We start from the raw sequence: 8566 nt of genomic DNA, 5'->3' as shown, positions 1-8566 counted from the left end.
TGTAATTTTTCCATGTCTTGCAAATTTCCAAAAAAGTTGCCATGGTGTGTACATGTCTCGTGTTATGAAGAATGCCAAATGAATCTTATTAGTTGCCATGTGAACATTGCAAAGAAAATGGCATGTTGCTTATAATGAAACTACCATGGTAGTTTATTGTCGAAACTACCATGGTCTAATTAATAAATTGCCATGTTGTTAATAATAGAACTGTCACGTTCTAATAACTAAAAATGTCATGACCTAATTTATAAAAATATCATGGTCTAATAACCAAAAATTGCATGGCCTGATTTATAAAATGCCATGCTACCTACAATAAAACAAGCATGGCCTAAAACTTCCATAGGCTAATTAAAATAGAATATGGCATGGTATACTTAATAAAAATGCCATTGTCTAATTACTAGAATTACCATAGTCTAACTAATAAACAATGCCATGAACTGAAAAATAAAAATGACACGCTACCTAAATAGAAGCTGCCATTGCCAACTTAACAAACATGCCATCATGTAAATACTAAAAATGCCAAGTTACCTATAACAAAAATGCACTATTTCTAGTGTCCATTGTACTACCATGATTGAAGATGAATAGATTAGAAGTTTTTTCACAAAAATAAAATAAAATAAAATATGCACATACCAAGATTAGGAAAAATTGTTCTCTATGAAATCCCATGCTCTAAAGAGTTAAAAAAATGTTGTGAATCCCCAAAAAGGAGCAAACCCGGGCGGCGCATGCCCACAGAAAAGAGCAAACCTGGACGTTCCATGTCCTCGCCAGACTACCCCCAAAGAGGAAGATGAGGAGGCCAATGACAGATCGAATACCTTCAGCAGTGAGCGGACCGACTCGATCCATTTTGTGTCTTCAACCGCTACTTCCGTGACGAACAATGAACTTTCTCCATAGCTCATACCTACAAAAATCTACAAATATTTTACTTAACTTTTCAAACTAACACCACCCCACCCCCCCCAATTCAACTCGGGTGGCCCCTTCATCCCCCTTTTTTTATTACCAATCATAATTCTCCACATCAGCTTGTTTGTATAAAAATTAAGTAACTTTTTGTAGATATAGCATTATTCCTCATAACTGGTACATCATGCCAATTTTTTTGGCCTAGTGACATGTAGAACTACGTAGGTCATTTTAACTTTGCATGTCATTGCATGGATTTGAGAATTTGCTAATAAGGTACCGTGGACACGGACATTTAAGGGGTGACTAACGTGTGGGTATTTTGTGGAAGTTCAAAGAGCTAGATTTGCTAGGTCTGCCAGTAGATGCTGTAAGTTGTAGAAATAAGTCAAGACAGGTGGATCAGATTTCCAGCCAAAGCTATGCAATCCATATTATCTTCCTATAAGTATTGTATTGTCTTCGGATCATTTTTGAAAGATCCAATATATTACAACCAATGCTAGACGCGGACGTTTGGTTCCTTGGTGTATCTACACCTATATGAAAAAGAAATTTAGCAATTCAATAAAAAAATCAAAAAATCTGAAAATAGTTTTGAAATAAAATTGACCTTCCATTATACTTGTGAGAAAAATTCCGCAAAAATAAAATCCACCTTTGACTTGTTTTCAACAAAGACAAATTTTTAGCCCTGAAGTCAGCGTTGGGTTTTCTTTTTGTGAAAATTTATATACTGGTGCGAAAGAAAGTCAAATTTATTTAAAAAACTTCTAAACTATTTTAACTTTTTGTTTAATTATTAAAAATTCTCCGTATAGAGCGTATATACAACCAGGTTCCAAGTGTAATTTTTCCCAACCAATGCATCGGTGGTTTCATTATTGATTCCTATGCGCGCTGGTAGTGTCGGGCGCCCACTGATCGGAGACGAGGAGGAGGTGGTCGCCGTCCCTGACGAGTCTCACGTCGTCGATCTCGGCGCCGTCGCTCGTTATTACCCTCGTCGCCGTGAACCCGAATCTGTTCCCCCCGAGCTCGAGCAGCTGCAGCATCGTCTCCGGCACGAACACGAGCAGCCTCCTCTGGCTCCGTCCCTGTTCAGGGCACGAGATGGTCACCCTGACGTGCGAGCTGATCGGATTCCTCTCGTGGCGATGGTGGAAGCTCGTACCGCCGCCGCCGTCGTGTCGGTTCCCGTGGAACGACGAGGAGATGACGCCGAAGAGGGAGTTCCGGAAGCTGGCCATCCGCTGCGGCGTGCTGCGCGCCGACGAGGAGTTTGACTGGCGGCCCGCCCGGTTCGGCGACGGCGACGACGACGACGACCCGACGGTACCGCTGGGCGGCAGGACTCTGGCCGACGGCGCGCTCCTAAACCTCGTGACCTGCGGAGCAGCTGGCGCGACGGCAGCGACCTCCTCCGTCGACGAGGGCTTCGGCGCTCCCTGCTGGTCCCGGTGGCGGTGCGACGCGAACAGTTGCTGAATGTCAGCGTGGGCGTGCCGGTCGGCCAAGGCCGTCGGCGTCAACCCGCGGGCGTCCTCCCTGTCAGGATCAGCGCCGTGCTCCAGCAGGACCCTGACCATCCTGGCGTTCCCGTCCAGGACGGCGCGGTGCAGCGGGGTGGTCCCGTCGCTAGAGCACGCGGCGGCCACGTCCCCGCCGCACCGGGCGATCTCCCCCAACAGCACGGCGTCGTCCTCCTCGACGGCGACGCGAGCGTACATGCCTCCGTCCCCCGCCGACAGGTCCGCGCCGGCTCCACCAGCACCTGCACCACGGTCTGGTGCCTCCTGCACAAGGCCTCCCACAGCGGCACCTTTCCTTCTGGATCTGCACGTCAGCCAACATCCTAATTTGATACTAATTCTACTTAGATTTTCAAAATACTATTTGCCTAGATTTTCAAAACTTTTAGGCGCACATATACCTCTGGCATTCGCATCCGCACCATTCTCCAACAGGCGCCTAACGCACTGCTCACTCCCGTTTGAAGCCGCTATATGCTGTTCACAGATAAATAATCAAATCATGGACCGTTAATTTCTGGTTGAGAAGCAAAATTAATTCGTGGTTACCAGTGCTGTACGGCCGCAGTTATCGGTTTCATTGGGATCCAGGCCGCGCTTCAGCAGCTGGTGCATCAGAAAATCGTCTCCTCTGGACGCCGCGAAGCAGAGTGTGATTGGCAGATCAAGCTGGCCCGTGGCTAGCATGCGCTCGATGTCCTTGGCGATGCCAGAGATCACGCCGTCACCCTTGTGTTCCTTGAGGTACTGCATGCATGACCAAAACCCCCCCAAAAATTCAGTGTTGTCGTCCCCTTTGTTCATGCTGGGAGGGAGCATATATATACTGAAAATCGACCTGGATGAGGTTGTTCATGATTATGGTGGCATCCCCAACGTTGGACTGGACAACCTTGAGGAAGTCGGCGCGGTCCAGGCGCAGGAGCTGGCACAGGGACTTTGTCCGGGCCGTGAAGAGCTGAGGCCTGTAGCACAGGACTCCGATCTCGCCGATGACTTGGCCGGACTTGGCCGTGCTGGCCAGCTGCATATACATGCTCACTCAGCTTGTGCAGCAGCAGCAAGAGCTGCTGTATGAAAAAGGAACAAAGCGTAGATGGACAGACTTGCCTGCTCTGCACCATTATTCTGGATTTCCAGCAACTCCTGCAGACGCGCCACTCACATGGATCAGCGAGAAATGTTGAAGATAACCGAGGATCGGACGGATCATGAAGAGAGTGTGATCATTTTTACCACACTACCAGTGACAATAATGTAGAAATCCGAGGGCGCTTCGTTCTGCAGTATCACGTCTTCCCGCGGCGCAAAGTACTCGGCGCTCATCTCCGACACCTTCCCAAGCAGTTGCGCAGCAGAAACCAGTTGAGCAAATTCCCCAGTGTATGGCATCATCATCATCATCTTTGTTAGATCTCTGTTAGTAATGAAGTATTACCAGCTGGAAGATGAGGTCATTGGAGACCCCCTGGAAGAGGTAGACGTTCTGGACGAGCCCGAAGAAGAGGTGGTGCGAGATGCTGGACCTAAGGGCTTTGGGCAGCGCGTCCAGCGTCTCCTGCTGCTGGAGCCCCTCCGAGTGCGTCCTGAATTTCAGGCTGAGGTGAGAGATCATCTGGTCCTGCAGCCGCTCCGGCAGCTCGTGCCGCTGCGCGAAGCTCGTCGCCGCCTGGATCTTGTCCCTCTGATCGATCAGATGACCAGAAGTCAGTCGATCGTCAGTATGGCTGGCCATCATCTTAACAAGAGAGAGGTTGCAGCTGTAAGACTTACGTATTTCCTGGTGCGGCTGGTGCCGTGGACGACGAGGTTGGTCATGTTGCCGATGAGGTAGGCGGTGAGGCCGAGATTGAAGAGCATGTAGAAGGTGGTGAAGAGCATCTCCCTCGAGTTGACGGCGTGCATGTCGCCGTAGCCCACGGTTGTGAGGGTGGTGATGGACCAGTACTGGACGCCACGTAGCGGTTCCAAATGCTCTCGTTGTGGAACTGCGGCATGGAGATGCTGATCCAGGTTTCCGCCGGGTTCGGGTACCGGTCGGCGAGGAGATAGTAGAAGCACCCGGAGCAATGCACGGCGAAGAGCGTCACGGCGACGAGCTTGGAGCACCGGACCCAGAAGTAGCTGAACTTGCGGTCCTTCTCCATGCGGGACAGGAGGGCGCCGACGCGCCGGAGCCGCCAGAGGCGGAGCATGCCGAAGACGCCGTAGGTCCGGAGGTCGGGAGGGAGGATCCGGCGGGAGAGCTCGGTGGGCACGGTGGAGGCCACGTCCAGGACGAGCCAGGTGCTGGCGTAGCGCCAGGCGATCTTGGCGGGGTCGTCGACGAGCAGGTAGGTCCTCTTGTCGGTGTAGGCGACGAAGAAGGTGAGCACGATGTCCATGGCGAAGAAGGCGTTGACGATGTTGTCGGCGATGGCCAGCGCGCCGTGGGGGTTCTGGAGGAAGCCGAACTCGAAGGGGGACACCCACGCGGAGTAGAGCACGAGGCAGACGATGTAGTTGTCCCACAGCCGGTAGCGGGGGTCGTAAGGGGACACGACGCAGCGCCGGACACTGCGCCGCCTGAAGCTGTGGCTATGCTCGCCCAGCGACGGGAGGACCGCCGTGAAGACGCTGAACCGGCCGCCGCGTTCGACGCTGGACTGGACCCCGCCGCCCCGGCCCCACGGCGCGCACCCGGGCCCGGACGGCATCTTGCGCCTGTCAGTCATGTGATCGGTCGGATCGATCGGCCGCGGTCACGTGACCGGCGCCGGCGGCGAGCCCTTGCATGCGACGGCGACGCGATGCATGCCCAGGGTTTCCCTCGCGGCGGCGAGACGCGCGGGCGGTCGATGGTTGCGCCAGTGGCTTGCGATGTGCTGTCCGCGACCGGGTTGCTTTATTTAGGCAGGCAGATCGGTGCAGCAGTGGGCGCGGTGGACAGTGTCACTGCTCGGTCTCGTACGTATCTCTCGCCGGCAATCCAGAACGAATCGAGCGCAGGGAGGCAACTTCTCCCGCTGTTTGCGGCGGCTGCTGTGCTCGATCTCAACGCCAACGCAGCGACCGCCATCGAGAAGGTACTCCTAGTTTCCCACTACTAGCTAGTACTCCCTCGTTCCGAATTAATTGTCATTTTAGCTAGATTTCAGTCAGCTGACTTTTAGTTTTGTGGTCAGTCGATTTTTTGACCATTGGATTGTGCTTTAAGATCTGTGCAGATTTTCTTTTTTTGTCATGTTTCGTTGGTGTACTGGGCTGGGCTGGTTGAATTCGACTGACTCCTATTTTGGGTCAGTCAATTTCGTTCCTGGGCTGGATTTTCGCTGGTGGACTGGGCTGGGCTGTTTGGCCCCCGCTTTTTCCCATGGGTTTGCTTTTGCTTTTTGCACCTGTACGATTTTATTTTTCTATTTTTCAGTTGAGTTTTGTTTCTTCTTTACGTGTATTTTCCAGATGCTGAGTGTGTGTAAATGTATACATGTATAAATTGTATTAGAGTACGGAAACTTCAGTCTTATATATTTTTCTACATATTATAAAAAGTGCATTTTTGTGCTAATTGTGTGGAAAAATTTGTTTTTTTTATTTTCTTTATTCTTAAGGGTGATAACAATGCTACTTGTTTTGCTAATTAAATACATTTTTCTATTATTATGTGTATGAATGCATGAAAGTACTATACAATATTTGTGTAAATTATACTAGACTGCTAAAGTTGCATTATTATATGTGTATTCACTGCATATTATAAACGTGCAATTTCACTGCAAAGTAGTGTGCAAGTTTTTTTATTTTCTTTATTCTTAAGAGGAATACCAATGTCACTAATTTACTCTCTCTTAGAAAAATTTATTTGTTTTATTATGTTTAGTATTTAATTCATTTCCTGTTTTTAAGGATGATACCAATGCCAATAATTCATTCCTTGTTTAAAAACTTTGTTTTTATGTAAAATTCATTATTATATGTTTATTTTTACATAACTAAAGAAGCCCAATTTATGTGTAAATTGTGTGAAAAAAATATTTATTATTTTTACTTTCTTTCTTCATAAAGGGTGGTACCAATGCTACTATACTTGATTTTTTCTTAGCAAAATTTATTTTTATTTTTGTGGGTGTAAGTAAGTATACATGCATATATGATACAACATGTGTGTAAATTATAGTAGAATGCAAAAATTGCATTGTATATGCTTATTTTTTGCATATTACAAAATGCAGTCTCAGGGCATACTTGTGTGCAATTTATTTCTTCTTAAAGGGTTTTATTCTTCCCTGGAAAAATTCATCATTTTGTTTTCAGTTTAGCTTTAGTTTCATTTCATTTTCATTCTTTAACGGTAATTCCTATATCGTTCCTCTATTATATGGTTATCCTTTCGTATTATAAAAGCACAATTTCTGTGTAAAATGTGTGCAATTGTTTTTTGTGAAACCCTTCTGTGTAAATTGCGTGTAAGTTTTTGTCAATACTTGATTTACTTTTTATATTTTCTTTCTTTTTAATGATAAGACCAATTCCACTATATTATTCCTTCTTAGGAAACTTCTTTTTTGCAAAACTTTCACCATTATATACTTATTCTTGCATATTTAAAGAAATGCAATTTATGTATAGTATGCAAAATTTGCCATTATTTGATTTATATTTCATTTTTCTGTATAGAACTTCGTTATTCTGATTTTGTTTCAGGTTTTATTTCATAATGTTTCTTCCTTTAGGAGATAGTAATGCCACTAATTGATTCCTTACTATAATGTTTTTTTGCGAAAAATCCACTACTATATGTTATTCTTGCATATTATAAAAAGCAGAACTTGTTTGCAATTTTTTATTTTTTTTCTCATTTAAGGGCAATACCAATGAAACTAATTCATTTCATCATACATTTTTTTGCAAAAGTTGCATCTTTATGTATTTATAATTGCATATTTTGAAAAAGCGTAAATTTTATGTATTTTTTGTGCAAATTGATCACTATTTGTTTTAGCTTTTTTCCCCCTTTGTTCTTAAAGGGTAAAGCAATGCACTAGCTCATTCCTTCTTAGAAAACGTAAATTTTAATTTTTGTGTGTGTAAATATAAATGCAAGTACCAAGTAATATGTGTGTAAATTATGGTAGAATGTGAAAATTGCACTATTATATGCTTATTGTTTGCGCATTTCAAAAGGTGCAATTTTAGTGCAATGTTGTGTGCAAGTTTTGAAAGGCTTTTCTTTTTAATTTTCTTTCTTCTTAAAGGTTTTCATTTTTTATTATAAAACTTCATTATTTTGATTTTTTTTCTTCTGACAGGGTAATATCAACGCCACAAATTCATTCTCCCATAGAAAACTTTATTTTTTTGATTTTGTTTTTTAGCTTTCAACTTCTTTTATTTTTAAGTGTAATACCCCTGTCACTAATCCATTACTTAAAAAACCTTTTTTTTCAGAAATCTAACTATTATATGCTTATTTTTGCATAATAATAATATACTTTTTATATATGCAGATGTATGTGTGTATATATGTATAAAAATATACATATGTGAGATTGAACCTATAGCCACTAGCCGTTGTATTTTTTTCGAGGGGGAAAGCTATGCAAACACTATACTATAGCAGTCTATATTCAAGTACAGAAAAGGCTGTGGGTTGGCTGCACCGGAGCAGCTCATCCACCTGTGCAGACGCTGCATGGGCTTGTGTGGCTGCATGCGCCGATGCGTTAGGTTGCTTCGAATCGACCACACTAATTGTGTGGTCAGTCGACTGAGCAAAGATAAAAAAAACAGTCGACTTGTACCTAGTCATTCCCATTACTTGTCGCAGGTATGGATGTATTTAAATGTATTTTAGCTCTAGATACATTCAAGTAATTTGGAATGGAGGGAGTACTAGCTAGGATCTAAAAGTTGCTCGTAGTTTTCAACTCCTAAGGCCAACTCCACCGCGCGACCCTATCCTGTCCGCCTCCGTCCGTTTAGGATAAAAGGGACAAACGAGACGGCCCAGCGCCCGGGCGTAAACAGACTTTTGTCCGCTTTGTGTCCGCTTTCGACCCATCCCCGACCCAAATTTGTGCCGGTTTTGGGATGAAACGGATAGCGCGCGGACGAACGGGACGCGT

The 8566-nt window shown here is 45.2% G+C and overlaps 1 pseudogene; it reads right to left on the bottom strand.

Moving 5' to 3' along the window:
• Positions 1–1811: 1811 nt before the first annotated feature.
• Positions 1812–5237, bottom strand: LOC119359633 (annotated as a pseudogene).
• Between the last annotated feature and the right edge of the window lie 3329 nt (positions 5238–8566).

This window comes from Triticum dicoccoides, chromosome 2A (genome assembly GCF_002162155.2).
Source record: "Triticum dicoccoides isolate Atlit2015 ecotype Zavitan chromosome 2A, WEW_v2.0, whole genome shotgun sequence".
In the NCBI taxonomy this organism is placed as follows: domain Eukaryota; kingdom Viridiplantae; phylum Streptophyta; class Magnoliopsida; order Poales; family Poaceae; genus Triticum; species Triticum dicoccoides.
Note: the sequence above shows the minus strand (reverse complement) of the source record. Positions and strands in the feature narration are given on the sequence as shown.